This window comes from Penaeus monodon, chromosome 24, assembly GCF_015228065.2.
Source record: "Penaeus monodon isolate SGIC_2016 chromosome 24, NSTDA_Pmon_1, whole genome shotgun sequence".
NCBI lineage: Eukaryota > Metazoa > Arthropoda > Malacostraca > Decapoda > Penaeidae > Penaeus > Penaeus monodon.
The window spans coordinates 26,569,744-26,570,109 of NC_051409.1; positions in this window are offsets into that span (position 1 = coordinate 26,569,744).

The following is a 366-nucleotide window of genomic DNA, read 5'->3' on the forward strand; positions in this document are numbered from 1 at the left end:
CCTCCCCCCTTCCCTCCTCTCTACCCCTCACCCGCCCCTCCTCATTTCCCTCCTCCTCATCCTACTCCTGTCCCTCCCCTCCCTCCTACTCCTTCCCCTCCTCCCCCTATACTCTTACTTGTGCCACCCTCTCTTCCCTCCCCATCCCTCCTCCCTTTTCTTATAAGTCCTTCCCTCCCCTCCCTTCGTGGCCATTCCTTCACCCTCCGCTCATACCCATCCACACCCCGACTTTACCCCATTACTCCCACTCCCTCCCCCTGCCCCTACCCCATACACTCTACCCCTTCCCTTATACCCTCTACCCCTTCCCTCATACCCTCTAGCCCTTCCCTCATACCCTCTACCCCTTCCCTCATACCCAGA